Raw genomic sequence first — 17,135 nt, 5'->3', positions numbered from 1 at the left:
TGGTGGTTAGGAGCACCAGGAATGACCTGATAGTTAAACCTCAAACAGGACAAGCTCTGGGATGTGGGAGCTCTGCTGACCGCAATCCCTAATCCTATCACACACACTAGAAATAGCCGTGGAGCGCTCCTGACGCTCCCTAGGAGCCTCGTCACAGCTTAACAACTAGCTAGCCCTAGAGAAAGAAAGTAAAGCCTACCTTGCCTCAGAGAAATTCCCCAAAGGAAAAGGCAGCCCCCCACATATATTATTAACTGTGAGTTAAGATGAAAGTCACAAACACATAAATGAAACAGGTTTTAGCACAGGGAGGCCAGACTAACTAAATAGACAGAGGATAGGAAAGGTATCTTTGCGGTCAGCACAAAAACTACAAAAGACCACGCAGAGTGTGCAAAAAGACCCCCGCACCGACTCACGGTGCGGAGGCGCCACCCTGCATCCCAGAGCTTCCAGCTAGCAAGACAAAATAATGAAAGCAAGCTGGACTAGAAAACCATGAACAGAAAATAACAAACGGGGACTTAGCTTCTTGCAGGAAGAGACAGGTCTCAGAAAGATCCAAGAGCGAACTGAAGCAATGCAGAAACATTGACAGCTGGCATGGAGTAACGATCTAAGTGGGGTTAAATAGAGCAGCAAACCAAAGGATAAACCCCGTCACCTGTGTAAGGAACCTCAGAAGCAGCAGCTCCACTCACAGCCACCAGAGGGAGCCCACGGACAGAACTCACCGAAGTACCATTCACGACCACAGGAGGGAGCTCGACAACAGAATTCACAACAGTACCCCCCCCTTGAGGAGGGGTCACCGAACCATCACCAGAGCCCCCAGGCCGATCAGGATGAGCCAAATGAAAGGCACGAACTAGATCGGCAGCATGAACATCAGAGGCAAAAACCCAGGAATTATCCTCCTGACCATAACCCTTCCACTTGACCAGGTACTAGCGTTTCCGTCTTGAAACACGAGAATCCAAAATCTTCTCCACCACATACTCCAACTCCCCCTCGACCAACACCGGGGCAGGAGGATCAACGGAGGGAACCATAGGCGCCACGTATCTCCGCAACAACGACCTATGGAACACATTATGGATGGCAAAAGAAGCTGGAAGGTCCAAACGAAATGACACAGGATTAAGAATTTCAGAAATCTTATATGGCCCAATGAAACGAGGCTTAAACTTAGGAAAGGAAACCTTCATAGGAACATGACAAGATGACAACCAAATCAAATCCCCAACCCGAAGTCGGGGACCAACACAGCGCCGGCGGTTAGCGAAACGTTGAGCCTTCTCCTGTGACAATGTCAAATTGTCCACCACATGAGTCCAAATCTGCTGCAACCTGTCCACCACAGTATCCACACCATGACAGTCCGAAGGCTCAACTTGCCCTGAAGAGAAACGAGGATGGAAACCAGAATTGCAGAAAAAAGGAGAAACCAAAGTAGCCGAGCTGGCCCGATTATTAAGTGTGAACTCAGCCAAAGGCAAGAAGGACACCCAATCATCCTGATCAGCAGAAACAAAGCATCTCAGATATGTTTCCAAAGTCTAATTAGTTCGTTCGGTTTGGCCATTAGTCTGAGACTGGAAAGCCGAAGAAAAAGACAAATCAATGCCCATCTTAGCACAAAAGGACCGCCAAAACCTTGAAACAAACTGGGAACCTCTGTCCGAGACGATGTTCTCCGGAATGCCATGCAAACGAACCACATGCTGGAAAAACAATGGCACCAAATCAGAGGAGGAAGGTAATTTAGACAAGGGTACCAAATGGACCATCTTAGAGAAGCGATCACAAACCACCCAAATGACCGACATCTTTTGAGAAACAGGGAGATCAGAAATAAAATCCATGGAAATATGCGTCCAGGGCCTCTTCGGGATCGGCAAGGGCAAAAGCAACCCACTGGCACGAGAACAGCAGGGCTTAGCCCGAGCAAAAGTCCCACAGGACTGCACAAAAGAACACACATCCCGTGACAAAAAAGGCCACCAAAAGGATCTAGCCTCCAAATCTCTGGTACCAAAGATTCCAGGATGACCAGCCAAAACCGAACAATGAACCTCAGAGATAACTCTACTAGTCCATCTATCAGGGACAAACAGTTTCTCCGTTGGACAACGATCAGGTCTATCAGCCTGAAACTTCTGCAGCACGCGCCGCAAATCACGGGAGATGGCAGACAAAATTACCCCCTCTCTAAGAATACCCGCCGGCTCCGGAACACCTGGAGAGTCAGGCACAAAACTCCTTGACAGGGCATCAGCCTTCACATTCTTAGATCCTGGAAGGTATGAAACCACAAAATCAAAACGGGAGAAAAAGAGCGACCATCGAGCCTGTCTAGGATTCAACCGTTTGGCAGACTCGAGATAAGTCAAATTCTTGTGATCCGTCAAGACCACCACGCGATGTTTAGCTCCTTCAAGCCAATGTCGCCACTCCTCGAATGCCCACTTCATGGCCAACAACTCTCGATTGCCAACATCATAATTGCGCTCAGCAGGCGAGAATTTTCTAGAAAAGAAGGCACAAGGTTTCATCACCGAGCCATCAGAACTTCTTTGCGACAAAACAGCCCCTGCTCCAATCTCAGAAGCATCAACCTCAACCTGAAACGGGAGCAAAACATCTGGCTGGCACAGCACAGGGGCAGAAGAAAAACGACGCTTCAACTCCTGAAAAGCCTCTACAGCCGCAGAGGACCAATTGACCACATAAGCACCATTCTTGGTCAAATCAGTCAACGGTTTAGCAACACTAGAAAAATTAGCGATGAAGCGACGGTAAAAATTAGCAAAGCCCAGGAACTTCTGTAGGCTCTTCACCGATGTCAGCTGAGTCCAATCATAAATGGCCTGGACCTTATCAGGGTCCATCTCGATAGTAGAAGGGGAAAAAATGAAACCCAAAAACGAAACCTTCTGAACTCCAAAGAGACACTTAGACCCCTTCACAAACAAGGAATTTGGACAAAGGACCTGGAACACCATTCTGACCTGCTTCACATGAGACTCCCAATCATCCGAAAAGACCAAAATGTCATCCAAATATAAAATCATGAATCTATCCAGGTACTCTCGGAAGATGTCATGCATAAAGGACTGAAACATAGATGGAGCATTAGAAAGCCCGAATGGCATAACCAGGTACTCAAAATGGCCCTCGGGCGTATTAAATGCTGTTTTCCATTCATCACCCTGTTTAATTCGCACAAGATTATACGCCCCTCGAAGACCTATCTTGGTGAACCAACTAGCCCCCTTAATCCGAGCAAACAGATCAGACATCAGCGGCAAAGGATACTTAAATTTGACTGTGATCTTATTAAGAAGGCGGTAATCAATACAAGGTCTTAAAGAGCCATCCTTCTTGGCCACAAAAAAGAACCCTGCTCTCAATGGTGACGACGACGGGCGAATATCACCCTTCTCCAAGGATTCCTTTATATAGCTCCGCATAGCAGCGTGCTCTGGCACAGATAAATTAAACAGTCGGCCCTTAGGAAACTTACTGCCGGGAATCAAATTAATAGCACAATCGCAATCCCTATGAGGAGATAGGGCACCGGATTTGGGCTCCTCAAATACATCCCGGTAATCTGATAAAAACTCAGGGACTTCAGAAGGAGTGGAAGGCGAAATTGACAACAATGGAACATCACCATGTACCCCTTGACAACCCCAGCCGGACACAGACATAGATTTCCAATCCAATACTGGATTATGATTATGGACCTGTAGCCATGGCAACCACAAAACGACCACATCATGCAGATTATGCAACACCAAAAAGCGAATATCCTTCTGATGTGCAGGAGCCATGCACATGGTCAAATGAGTCCAGTACTGAGGCTTATTCTTGGCCAAAGGCGTAGCATCAATTCCTCTCAATGGAATAGGATACTGCAAGGGCTCCAAGAGAAAACCACAGCGCCTGGCAAACTCTAAGTCCATCAAATTAAGGGCAGCGCCTGAATCCACAAATGCCATAACAGAATAGGATGACAGAGAGCAAATCAGAGTAACAGACAAAAGAAATTTAGACTGTACTGTACCAATGGTGGCAGACCTAGCGAACCGCTTAGTGCGCTTAGGACAATCGGAGATAGCATGAGTGGATTCACCACAGTAAAAACACAGTCTATTCTGACGTCTGTGTTCTTGCCGTTCAGCTCTGGTCAAAGTCCTATCACACTGCATAGGCTCAGGCCTATTCTCAGAGAACACCGCCAAATGGTGCACAGCTTTGCGCTCACACAAGCGCCGATCGATCTGAATGGCCAAGGACATAGACTCATTCAGACGAGCAGGTGTTGGAAATCCCACCATGACATCCTTAAGGGCTTCAGAAAGACCCTTTCTGAAAATTGCCGCCAGGGCACATTCATTCCACTGAGTGAGCACAGACCACTTTCTAAACTTCTGACAGTACACCTCCGCTTCATCCTGACCCTGACACAATGCCAGCAAGATTTTCTCTGCCTGATCCACGGAATTTGGTTAATCATAAAGCAATCCAAGCGCCAGAAAAAACGCATCAACATCACGCAATGCAGGATCTCCTGGCGCAAGGGAAAATGCCCAGTCTTGAGGTTCACCACGCAACAAAGAAATAATTATTTTTACTTGTTGAGCGGGGTCACCAGAGGAGCAGGGTTTCAAAGCTAGAAACAGTTTACAATTATTTTTGAAATTCAGAAACTTTAGCTCTATTCCCAAAAAATAAATCAGGAATAGGAATTCTAGGCTCTAACATAGGATTCTGAACCACAAAATCTTGAATGTTTTGTACCCTTGCAGTGAGATGATCCACACAAGAGGACAGACCTTGAATGTCCATCTCTACACCTGTGTCCTGAACCACCCAAAGGTCTAGGGGAAAAGAAAGACAAAACACAGTGCAAAGAAAAAAAATGGTCTCAGAACTTCTCTTATCCCTCTATTGAGATGCATTAATACTTTGGGCCAGCTGTACTGTTATGACCTGGTGGTTAGGAGCACCAGGAATGACCTGATAGTTAAACCTCAAACAGGACAAGCTCTGGGATGTGGGAGCTCTGCTGACCGCAATCCCTTATCCTATCACACACTAGAAATAGCCGTGGAGCGCTCCTGACGCTCCCTAGGTGCCTCATCACAGCCTAAGAACTAGCTAGCTCTAGAGAAAGAAAGTAAAGCCTACCTTGCCTCAGAGAAATTCCCCAAAGGAAAAGGCAGCCCCCCACATATATTAACTGTGAGTTAAGATGAAAGTCACAAACACAGAAATGAAACAGGTTTTAGCACAGGGAGGCCAGACTAACTAAATAGACAGAGGATAGGAAAGGTATCTTTGCGGTCAGCACAAAAACTACAAAAGACCACGCAGAGTGTGCAAAAAGACTCCCGCACCGACTCACGGTGCGGAGGCGCTACCCTGCATCCCAGAGCTTCCAGCTAGCAAGACAAAATAATGAAAGCAAGCTGGACTAGAAAACCATGAACAGAAAAAAACAAACGGGGACTTAGCTTCTTGCAGGAAAAGACAGGTCTCAGAAAGATCCAAGAGCGAACTGAAGCAATGCAGAAACATTGACAGCTGGCATGGAGTAACGATCTAAGTGGAGTTAAATAGAGCAGCAAACCAAAGGATAAACCCCGTCACCTGTGTAAGGAACCTCAGAAGCAGCAGCTCCACTCACAGCCACCAGAGGGAGCCCACGGACAGAACTCACCGATGTACCATTCAGGACCACAGGAGGGAGCTCGACAACAGAATTCAAAACAAGGGGGTTAAAGGTTCCCTTTCATCTTGCTCCAATTAGGCCTCAGCCTACACTCTGTTTGTCATGCAATCCCTGGGCTCCAACACCGCCAGTTGCTGCTCAGAAGTCTCTTTGGCACGGGTTCTCCCTCCTGCCCAGCCTGGTTCCAGCACCGTCAGCTGTTTCCGGGTAGTGACAAGGTCACTTAGACTTCAATACGTTGTCCTGTCGTGTTGTGGTCGGGTTAGCCGACTCCATGGTGCCTCCAGTTTAGGAGCTTCCTATGTGGGCTGCGGGAAGTGGCAATCAAGGCTGGTTCTGTAGTGCCAATAGGACAAGCTCCCCCTGTAGGACTGTTGGTGTTCGGTGACTGCGGCAGCCTCGCGGCCTAGCTATTATTTCTTTTCCTGTGGACCTTCTGCTCCACATCTTGGTTCCAGCACCGTCAGCTGTTTCCGGCAGAGCCTTTGGCTTAGGTGCCTGCTTCTGGGTATCCGAGTTCCACCAACGTCAGGCGGTCCTTGGTAGTGCTTTGTAGCACTTGTACCTCCTGCTTTGTAACCGGGTTCCAGCACCGTCAGCTGGTTCTCGGTCGTGCCATTGGCTCTTCTACCTTCGGGTAGCCATCTGGGTTCCAGTACCGTCAGCTGGATCTCGGCAGTTCCTCGGCCTTCTTGTACCTCCTGATACAGTTCCAAGTTCAAAAGCCTAAGTATGATAGTAACATAGTAACATAGTAACATAGTTAGTAAGGCCGAAAAAAGACATTTGTCCATCCAGTTCAGCCTATATTCCATTATAATAAATACCCAGATCTAGGTCCTTCTACAGAACCTAATAATTGTATGATACAATATTGTTCTGCTCCAGGAAGACATCCAGGCCTCTCTTGAACCCCTCGACTGAGTTCGCCATCACCACCTCCTCAGGCAAGCAATTCCAGATTCTCACTGCCCTAACAGTAAAGAATCCTCTTCTATGTTGGTGGAAAAACCTTCTCTCCTCCAGACGCAAAGAATGCCCTCTTGTGCCCGTCACCTTCCTTGGTATAAACAGATCCTCAGCGAGATATTTGTATTGTCCCCTGATATACTTATACATGGTTATGAGATCGCCCCTCAGTCGTCTTTTTTCTAGACTAAATAATCCTAATTTCGCTAATCTATCTGGGTATTGTAGTTCTCCCATCCCCTTTATTAATTTTGTTGCCCTCCTTTGTACTCTCTCTAGTTCCATTATATCCTTCCTGAGCACCGGTGCCCAAAACTGGACACAGTACTCCATGTGCGGTCTAACTAGGGATTTGTACAGAGGCAGTATAATGCTCTCATCATGTGTATCCAGACCTCTTTTAATGCACCCCATGATCCTGTTTGCCTTGGCAGCTGCTGCCTGGCACTGGCTGCTCCAGGTAAGTTTATCATTAACTAGGATCCCCAAGTCCTTCTCCCTGTCAGATTTACCCAGTGGTTTCCCGTTCAGTGTGTAATGGTGATATTGATTCCCTCTTCCCATGTGTATAACCTTACATTTATCATTGTTAAACCTCATCTGCCACCTTTCAGCCCAAGTTTCCAACTTATCCAGATCCATCTGTAGCAGAATACTATCTTCTCTTGTATTAACTGCTTTACATAGTTTTGTATCATCTGCAAATATCGATATTTTACTGTGTAAACCTTCTACCAGATCATTAATGAATATGTTGAAGAGAACAGGTCCCAATACTGACCCCTGCGGTACCCCACTGGTCACAGCGACCCAGTTAGAGACTATACCATTTATAACCACCCTCTGCTTTCTATCACTAAGCCAGTTACTAACCCATTTACACACATTTTCCCCCAGACCAAGCATTCTCATTTTGTGTACCAACCTCTTGTGCGGCACGGTATCAAACGCTTTGGAAAAATCGAGATATACCACGTCCAATGACTCACCGTGGTCCAGCCTATAGCTTACCTCTTCATAAAAACTGATTAGATTGGTTTGACAGGAGCGATTTCTCATAAACCCATGCTGATATGGAGTTAAACAGTTATTCTCATTGAGATAATCCAGAATAACATCCCTCAGAAACCCTTCAAATATTTTACCAACAATAGAGGTTAGACTTACTGGCCTATAATTTCCAGGTTCACTTTTAGAGCCCTTTTTGAATATTGGCACCACATTTGCTATGCGCCAGTCCTGCGGAACAGACCCTGTCGCTATAGAGTCACTAAAAATAAGAAATAATGGTTTATCTATTACATTACTTAGTTCTCTTAGTACTCGTGGGTGTATGCCATCCGGACCCGGAGATTTATCTATTTTAATCTTATTTAGCCAGTTTCGCACCTCTTCTTGGGTTAGATTGGTGACCCTTAATATAGGGTTTTCATTGTTTCTTGGGATTTCACCTAGCATTTCATTTTCCACCATGAATACCGTGGAGAAGAAGGTGTTTAATATGTTAGCTTTTTCCTCGTCATCTACAACCATTCTTTCCTCACTATTTTTTAAGGGGCCTACATTTTCAGTTTTTATTCTTTTACTATTGATATAGTTGAAGAACAGTTTGGGATTAGTTTTACTCTCCTTAGCAATGTGCTTCTCTGTTTCCTTTTTGGCAGCTTTAATTAGTTTTTTAGATAAAGTATTTTTCTCCCTATAGTTTTTTAGAGCTTCAATGGTGCCATCCTGCTTTAGTAGTGCAAATGCTTTCTTTTTACTGTTAATTGCCTGTCTTACTTCTTTGTTTAGCCACATTGGGTTTTTCCTATTTCTAGTCCTTTTATTCCCACAAGGTATAAACCGCTTACACTGCCTATTTAGGATGTTCTTAAACATTTCCCATTTATTATCTGTATTCTCATTTCTGAGGATATTGTCCCAGTCTACCAGATTAAGGGCATCTCTAAGCTGTTCAAACTTTGCCTTCCTAAAGTTCAATGTTTTTGTGACTCCCTGACAAGTCCCCCTAGTGAAAGACAGGTGAAACTGCACAATATTGTGGTCGCTATTTCCTAAATGCCCAACCACCTGCAGATTTGTTATTCTGTCAGGTCTATTAGATAGTATTAGGTCTAAAAGTGCTGCTCCTCTGGTTGGATTCTGCACCAATTGTGAAAGATAATTTTTCTTGGTTATTAGCAGAAACCTGTTGCCTTTATGGGTTTCACAGGTTTCTGTTTCCCAGTTAATATCCGGGTAGTTAAAGTCCCCCATAACCAGGACCTCATTATGGGTTGCAGCTTCATCTATCTGCTTTAGAAGTAGACTTTCCATGCTTTCTGTTATATTTGGGGGTTTGTAACAGACCCCAATGAGAATTTTGTTACCATTTTTCCCTCCATGAATTTCAACCCATATGGACTCGACATCCTCATTCCCTTCGCTAATATCCTTCCTTAAAGTGGACTTTAGACAAGACTTTACATAGAGACAAACCCCTCCTCCTCTCCGATTTTTACGATCCTTTCTAAACAGACTGTAACCCTGTAAGTTAACTGCCCAGTCATAGCTTTCATCTAACCATGTCTCGGTTATTCCCACTATGTCAAAGTTACCTGTAGATATTTCTGCTTCTAGTTCTTCCATCTTGTTTGTCAGGCTTCTGGCGTTTGCGAGCATGCAGTTCAGAGGATTTTGTTTTGTTCCAATCTCCTCACTGTGGATTGTTTTAGAAATGTTCTTACCTCCCTTCTGAGTATGTTTTCCTGGGTCGTCTTTGTTCGAGTCTAATGTTTTTCTTCCCGTCCCCTCTTCTTCTAGTTTAACGCCCTCCTGATGAGTGTAGCGAGTCTTCTGGCGAATGTGTGTTTCCCAGGTTTGTTGAGGTGTAGTCCGTCTCTGGCGAGGAGTCCATCATACCAGTAATTCACACCGTGGTCCAGGAATCCAAATCCTTGTTGTCTGCACCATCGTCTTAGCCAGTTGTTTGCATCAAGGATCCTGTTCCATCTCCTGGTGCCATGCCCGTCTACTGGAAGGATAGAAGAAAAAACTACCTGTGCATCCAGTTCCTTTACTTTCTTCCCCAACTCTTCAAAGTCCTTGCAGATTGTCGGTAGGTCCTGATGACCCTGAAGACCAAAAAACAAACGAACAAGAAGCTGCAGAACAAAAAGCAGAACATTAAGCATAAGACTAAAAATCAGAGCAAAAGATATTATCTAAATTATAAGCAGAAGAAGACTAAGCAGTGTATGGGGGTGAGTCCGTTCCTCCTCGTGGTGCCCCTGGAAAAAACCTGCTGCTGCAGGCCAAACTGAAAGCGGACAAATCCTGTTTTAAATCTTTTGTGACAGGCAGAACGGAAGGTGTAATCTTCAAACTTTGATAGATTACAACTACAGGAATGCCTGTCACACATAAGATTTTGATGAAGAAGAGGAATATGAAGGAGATTATGAACTTGAATATGAAGAAGAAGAAGAGTTGAATGAGAAGAATATGAAGATTTTTTAAAAAAAGAATAATAGGAAGAAGGTGAAGAAGAAGATGAATAAGGTGGAGAAGTTGATGAAAAAGATGCTGCTGCTGAGGATGATGAAGAAGAAAGTGTGTTAGAAGTAAAAAAAAGGTGCAGAGCATGGAAGTAGAGAAACATAAATATCTGACAAAATCTAAAAAATCTAAATATAGTCAAAATCTTTGTAACTCCGAACGTCTTTAAAAATTTATAATTCCTGCTATTCCATTTGAATGGGCTAAACCTCTATGCCTTTAATGTCCCCTCCACCTCCTCCAATACATTCTACGTTATTCTTAGTTGTTATCCTTCATGTTGAATTAGGCTACAAGGAGATAAAGGGTTTATTTTAATTCCGGTATTTTGCTCCCATTGACTTGCATTGGTATCGGGTATCGGCATCGGCGAGATCCGATATTTTGCCGATATCGGCCGATCCAATCCGATACCGATACTTTCGAATATCGGAAGGTATCGCTCAACACTACCATTAAGTAAAGGGTTGACTGTTGGATAGCCTTGCTTTATGTTTCTTTCTGCAAAAACTAAATGTTGAAAGTTCTCCTACTTTTGAAAGGGAGTCCACATTTTTTCACAACTAGTTTAGAAGTCGTTACTCCTTCACTTTCAAAATTTCTAAGCACACCTGTTTTTGTTCCCTAAATACAAGGCAAAAGCTTAGAACATAGATGAACTCTCATCGCCATACAATAAGAGAAAAAAGAATGGATCTACCTGTGGCAATACATTTTTGTCTCCCTGATCACAGTATTATGGACATGAAATTAAAAGGTAACTTCAAATCTCAGAGAGATAGAAGAGTCTGGGAATATAAACTGATGATGACCTTTGACACACTCAGTGCAGGAATGAATGTGTCGCATGGATTTATGTCTTTTTACATCAATTAAGGAATTTGCTCCTCAGACCCTGTGGGATCATCATAACATAGAACCAGACCTAAATCAGAAAACAACAAAACATTCACACTCCTTATCTATGAACTGTTCCAGTATTTATGAACATAACTGATTATCACTCACATAATGGTAGTTCTGCTTCACGTGACCTGTCTTATCTATGGCATTTTCCTGTACTGTGTTGTGCATAAATATGTGATTCTTCAGAATTTCTATTAGTCTGTGACTGATGAAAGGACCTGAGTTGTCTTGAAAGCTTGCAATTTGTTTCCATCTTTTCAGTCCATTTAAAGTTATCAACCACTGAGGACTCTCAATTCTAAATATTTTTGAATAATTTTATGAAAATTGCCTCTTTTAAGAAAAAGAGGACTTAACTATTATAGCGCCACCTGTTGGAAGTAGCGATCCTACAAGTCACAATCAACTCTTTAACGAGTCGTGCAATATGACTTAGGATAAAAGCCAAATTAGTATCTTGAATAATTTTAGACATCTTGTATTAAAGTTTTCTGTATAAGGAGCAGCACCAATATTTCTAACTTCCCAACTCACGCTCTGTGAAGTCTCAGAGGGAATATTAATGCCAATTGTAATAATCACAAAAGGCAGCAACAGATGAGTCGAGTTCTTGAGTGAAGAAGTGGCTGTTGTGTCCTCCTGAGAGGGAAAAGTGAGCTACAGTAAGTTTAGAGGTAAAACCAGTTCATCTGGTATAAGCGGGTAAACTGATTAAGAGCAAGTGAATTTATAGCGTGCAAGTGAGTTTCTAAATAGAATGGTTTACAATGTGATATACAGTAGAAGGGTTAATGATTTGCCTTTAATTGTCTTTTGCCTTCAATTGCTAGAATTTATTCTTATCGCACTGTAGTCTGTTAGTCTCCTCTTCAAGGATTTTATACTTCTTATCTTATATGTTTTCAATAGTCAGCAAACAGCATGTTTTGCGTATGTGAAATATAAAGGTCAGTATTAGTGTTGAGCGATATCTTCCGATATCGGAAAGTATCGGTATCAGATTGGATCGGCCGATATTCAAAAAATATCGGATATCGCCGATACTGATACCCGATCCCAATGCAAGTCAATGGGACCAAAATATCGGAATTAAAATAAACCCTTTCTTTCCTTGTAGGTTCATTCTACATGAAGGAAAACAACTAAGAATAATGCAGGATGTATTTGGGGAGGTGGCGGAGACATTAAAGGCATAGAGGTTTAGCCCAATCAAATAGAATAGCAGGAATTTTAATTTTTTTTTAAGACGTTCGGAGTTACAAAGATATTGACTATGTTAAGATTTTTTAATTTTGTCAGATATTGATGTTTCACTACTTCCACACCCTTCACCTTTTTTTTTACTTTTCCCACACTTTCATCTTCATCATCATCAGCATCTTTGACATCAACTTCTAATCTTCACCTTATTCATCTTCTTCTTCATCTTCTACCTATTTTTTTTTATTACATTCTTCATATTCATTTTATTCAACTATTATTATTCTTCCTATTCTACTTCTTCATCATATTCTCATTTGTGACATGCATTCCCGTATGTTGTGAATTCTGTGGCAGAGCTCCCTCCTGTGGTCACAAGTGGTACTTCGGCTGATTCTCTCTGTGAGCTTCCGTTGGTGGAGGAAAGTGGTACTGCGGCTTCTAAGTTTCCTTCCTCAGGTGATGTGGTGAAGTTGTTAGGTGCTGCTCTATTTAACTCCACCTAGTGCTTTGATCCTGGCCTCCAGTCAATGTTCTAGTATTGGACCTGTTTCCTCCTGGATCGTTCCTGTGGCCTGCTGCTCTGCATAGCTAAGTTCCGCTTTGCTATTTTGTTTGCTGTTTTTTTCTGTCCAGCTTGTCTATTTGTTTTTTCCTGCTTGCTGGAAGCTCTGGGACGCAGAGGGTGTACCTCCGTGCCGTTAGTTCGGTACGGAGGGTCTTTTTGCCCCCTTTGCGTGGTTTTTGTAGGGTTTTGTGTTGACCGCAAAGTTACCTTTCCTATCCTCGCTCTGTTCAGAAAGTCGGGCCTCACTTTGCTAAATCTATTTCATCTCTACGTTTGTCTTTTCATCTTAACTCACAGTCATTATATGTGGGGGCTGCCTTTTCCTTTGGGGTATTTCTCTGAGGCAAGGTAGGCTTATTTTCTATCTTCAGGCTAGCTAGTTTCTCAGGCTGTGCCGAGTTGCATAGGGAGCGTTAGGCGCAATCCACGGCTGCCTCTAGTGTTGTTGGAGAGGATTAGGGATTGCGGTCAGCAGAGTTCCCACGTCTCAGAGCTCGTTCTATGTTTTTGGGTTATTATCAGGTCACTGTATGTGCTCTGACCTCTATGTCCATTGTGCTACTGAATTACCTTATCATAACACCCGTAGTTGTTATCTATAAAAGTTTGAAGATTACACCTTCCGTTCTGCCTGTCACAAAAGTTACATTTGTCCGCGTTCAGTTTGGCCTGCAGCATCAGGCTTTATCCAGGGGCACCACGAGGAGGAACGAACTCACCCCCATACGCTGCTTAGTCTTCTTCTGCATATAATTTAGATAATATCTTTTGCTCTGATATTAAGTGTTATGCTTAATGTTCTTCTGCTCTTTGTTCTGCAGCCTCTTGTTCTTCTGCTTCTCGGTCTTCCATGTCGTCGTCTCCAGGGTCGTCGTCTCCAGGGCCGTCGTCTCCGCCGTCGTCGTCTCCGCTGTCGTCGTCGTCGTCATCGGGGTGGTCTTCAGGGTCGTCGTCTCCAGGGTCGTCGTCATCTCAGTGGTTGTCGTCTCTGGTGTCGTCGTCATCTTAGGGGTGGTCTTCCGGGTCGTCGTCTTTAGGGTCATGAACTTGGAAATGTAGCAGAAGGTGCAAGATGGCTGAGAAAATGCCAAGAACCAGCTGATGGAACTGGAACTCGGATGGCTACACGAAGGTCCAAGAGCCAATGGAACTACCGAGAACCAGCTGACGGTGCTGGAACCCGGTTACTAAGCAGGAGGTACCTGTGCCACAAAGCACTACCAAGGACCTCCTGACGTTGGTGGAACTTGGATACCCAGAAGGAGAACCAGCTGACGGTGCTGGAACCAGGATGTGGACCAGAAGTGATCTGAACAGGTAATTCAGAACCACAATAGACCTTGAAGTTCAGAGCACACAAACTGACCTGACAAATACCAAAAACATAGGACAAGCTCTGAAACGTGGAAACTCTGCTGACCGCAATCCCTAATCCTAACACACCACACAAGAGGTAGCCGTGGATTGCGCCTAACGCTCCCTATGCAACTCGGCACAGCCTGAGAAACTAACTAGCCCTGAAGATAGAAAAATAAGCCTACCTTGCCTCAGAGAAATTCCCCAAAGGAAAAGGCAGCCCCCCACATATAATGGCTGTGAGTAAAGATGAAATACAAACACAGAGATGAAATAGATTTAGCAAAGTGAGGCCCGACTTACTGAATAGACCGAGGATAGGAAAGATAGCTTTGCGGTCAACACAAAAACCTACAAACAACCACGCAGAGGGGCAAAAAGACCCTCCGCACCGACTAACGGTACGGAGGTGCTCCCTCTGCGTCTCAGAGCTTCCAGCAAGCAAGAAAAACCAATATAGCAAGCTGGACAGAAAATATAGCAAACAAAAAATAACACAAGCAGAACTTAGCTTATGCAGGATAGAGAGGCCACAGGAACGATCCAGGAGGAAGCAAGACCAATACTAGAACATTGACTGGAGGCCAGGATCAAAGCACCAGGTGGAGTTAAATAGAGCAGCACCTAACAACTTAACCTCATCACCTGAGGAAGGAAACTCAGAAGCCGCAGTACCAATCTCATCCACCAAAGGAAGCTTATAGACAGAACCAGCCGCAGTACCACTCACGACCACAGGAGGGAGCTTGGCCACAGAATTCACAACAGTACCCCCCCTTGAGGAGGGGTCACCGAACCCTCACCAGAGCCCCCAGGCCGACCAGGATGAGCCACATGAAAGGCACGAACCAGATCGGCAGCATGGACATCAGAGGCAAAGACCCAGGAATTATCTTCCTGACCATAACCTTTCCACTTAACCAGATACTGGAGTTTCCGTCTCGAAACACGAGAATCCAAAATCTTCTCCACAATATACCCCAATTCCACTTCAACCAAAACCGGAGCAGGAGGATCAATAGATGGAACCACAGGTGCCACGTATCTCCGCAACAATGACCTATGGAACACGTTATGGATGGAAAAAGAAGCCGGAAGAGTCAAACGAAAAGACACAGGATTAAGAACCTCAGAAATCCTATATGGACCAATGAAACGAGGCTTAAATTTAGGAGAGGAAACCTTCATAGGAATATAACGAGATGACAACCAAACCAAATCCCCAGTGTAGGCCGAAGCCTGCACTGGTGGCAGCTTTTGGCCTGTTGTGCCAGCGTGGCTTGTGCTGGACACGTTGCCGGCTACACAGCAGGGGAACAGCTGACATTGCTGAAACCCACTGACACATTGGCGGTTGTTTGAGTCTGTGCAGCCAGCACTTCCGGGCACCAACTGGTGGTGTTAGAGTCCAGGGTCTGCAGGAGGAGCAGAGTGTAGGCCGAAGCTTAGTAGAACCAATTTCAAAGGTAACCTTTAACCCCCCCTCAGGTGTTACAAACTACAAGAGCCACACCTTGTGCAGCATTAATGCTGCACAAGTAAAAGGTTGCTCTATGAATTTTTCTACTTGCACATGCTGAATGAAACACGTACACAATTTAGCCCATTATACAGTCAAACTGTAGTGGAGGCGTGACTTGTCTTTTTAAGGAGATGCAGCACAGGTGTCCAAAATAACGCCTTGGTGCTGGGCGCAGCCTCCTAAGCGTTGTTATTTGCTGTACAGGAGTCTGCGCTCTTTTGTTATCTCTTGGCCATGCGCTGTGAGCGCTGCCTGTCTTCTCACCTCATTTCATGTCGGCCGGTGCGGTAAGCGATGGCCATGAATCCCAGACCCACAGACCCCTTATCGCATGCCGCGGCCATGAGGCTGCACAGTCTGAAGAAGGCGGAAGGAGATGAGTGAAGACAGGCGAACATATGCACTGCACATGCCCATCAATCACACCCTCGCAGTCAAAATATATCAGAAAACAAGGGTCGTTGTGTCGGGCAGGGCGGACACACAGGCACAGCCAGCCAACCAATGATGTCAGAAGACGGCCAGCGCTACCAAGGGTGGTGCTGTGTGTCATTTAAAAAGGAAGGGAAAATCAGATTCTTATGATCGGTCAAGACCACAATACGGTGCTTAGCTCCCTCAAGCCAATGTCGCCACTCCTCAAACGCCCACTTCATAGCCAACAACTCCCGATTGCCGACATCTTAATTGCATTCAGCAGGCGAAAGCTTATGGGAAAAGAAGGCACACGGTTTCATCAAGGAACCAACAGAATCCCTCTGAGACAAAACGGCCCCTGCCCCAATCTCAGAAGCGTCAATTTCAACCTGAAACGGAAGCGAAACATCCGGTTGGTGCAACACCGGAGTAGAAGTAAATCGGCATTTAAGCTCCTGAAAGGCAGAGACAGCCGCAGAGGACCAATTCGCCACATCAGCGCCTTTCTTCATCAAATCGGTCTAGGCTAAAGAAGAGGACAGATTGGGGCATATAGGTAGATTTAAAAGAGCCGACTCTGGTGTCAGCTTCAATTTTTTCTCTTTGATATCCAGGATAGTCATCTCCACAAGAGACCAAAATTGTTTTAGGGTCGGACAAGACCACCATAGATGAAAATAGTCACCTATTCCTTTTTTGCATCTCCAACATAAGGTGGAGGCATCGGATTTCCAGATTCGTAATTGGGTTTGTGAAGTATACCATCTGGATACTATTTTAAAGGAGTTTTCCTGTGTTTTCACACAGCATGTGGGGCCATGTGAGTATTTGTAGATATGTTGGACTTGTAATGTATTAAATGTGTATCCCAGGTCTTTTTCCCAGCTCGTTATATATGCTCTCTTTAAGCAATGGTC

Source organism: Ranitomeya imitator, chromosome 5 (genome assembly GCF_032444005.1).
Source record: "Ranitomeya imitator isolate aRanImi1 chromosome 5, aRanImi1.pri, whole genome shotgun sequence".
Classification (NCBI taxonomy): Eukaryota; Metazoa; Chordata; class Amphibia; order Anura; family Dendrobatidae; genus Ranitomeya; species Ranitomeya imitator.
The sequence above is the reverse complement of the archived record's forward strand: the minus strand, read 5'-3'. Positions refer to the sequence as shown.